Raw genomic sequence first — 1,196 nt, forward strand, 5'->3', positions numbered from 1 at the left:
TATTGGCACAAATGACAATTTTACCCTCCATTGTAGATTACTCAGGTCTCTCCCTCTCCCTCTCATTTTCTTCACCAGAACTGCCGGAACCACCGAAACTGTAGATTGGACAATAGAAAGACTCCTTTGATTAACAACCTTCACAAAATTCTCAAATTCCCATTTCCGCCTCCCAAGTCTCTCTTGAATCCCTGTCCTTCTTCCATTGTCTTCTAGCTCTATCCCTAGTTAGTCCATTTGATATCTTAGTATCTGGTTTGCCTCCAATTTCATGCCTGGGAGGATTCCGTTGCTTTCATTTCCGCTCTTGTTGAAGTGCACTAGCTTCGAAGGAGAAACCTGGAAAGTCCAACCTTGTATCCTACTATCCAAACGTCCTCTTGACCCTGCTATCAATATTCTCTAAAGCTAAACTTTCTATAAACTGAAGGCTCTCTACAACTTTTTATCATGAAATCGTAAGATGGACAAAAGAAATACGCTATAGAGAATCGTTCCACTTGTCTATTTGCCATGACTCGGTATTGGACACTCTTATAAAGACCATTGCTCCATGCCTGCATCGCAAGAACATCTGGGTTCAACAACTGGGATTGTATGATATTCAGTATTACAATAATGAAAGCGAATTGGAGTACCTCAAATAAGTTGCCAATATTGATAACTATAGCTTCCGGATTGGGTTTTATAGTGATCCATCATCTCCCATATTTCACTAGCTGCAGTCCTCCAACTTGATCATGACACAAAATTGTGAGGAAGTCATTGTCCGTATGTGGCATCAACCCAAAGATCTCAGTAGAGATTGGGTATGGAGGATATTTGTGCAATCAAAGATAACAAGTGCTAAGCAAGCAATTTTCCACAAAAAAAATGGATTTAGCACCCAAATTCGCTGATGGACCTGCAACTAAATGTCGTCGTTGCCTGTTATTGTAGGGTTTTGAATGGAAGAAGAAGATGATAAACTCGAGTGGGGGTAGTTGTCATTAAAGAAAAAAACAGGGACAGGTTTGTCCCATTCGAATGAAGAAGGACTTCTTCAAAAAGTGCTGAAAAAAAAGCCACATCCATGTCACTTTTTTAAGTATTTTTTTTAATAATAAGTACTTCTTACCCTCTTTTTTATCAAACACCCATAAGTACTTAAAAATCACTTAATGTGTGGTCCCATGTTTTAAAATAAGTACTTGTTT

The 1,196-nt window shown here is 38.7% G+C and overlaps 1 pseudogene; it reads right to left on the reverse strand.

Moving 5' to 3' along the window:
- Positions 1–320: 320 nt before the first annotated feature.
- LOC148848545 (gibberellin 2-beta-dioxygenase 8 pseudogene) lies at positions 321–1,074 on the reverse strand (annotated as a pseudogene).
- Between the last annotated feature and the right edge of the window lie 122 nt (positions 1,075–1,196).

The sequence above is a fragment of the Nelumbo lutea genome, chromosome 6 (genome assembly GCF_056320005.1).
Source record: "Nelumbo lutea isolate HS-2025 chromosome 6, American lotus-T2T, whole genome shotgun sequence".
NCBI classification, from domain to species: domain Eukaryota; kingdom Viridiplantae; phylum Streptophyta; class Magnoliopsida; order Proteales; family Nelumbonaceae; genus Nelumbo; species Nelumbo lutea.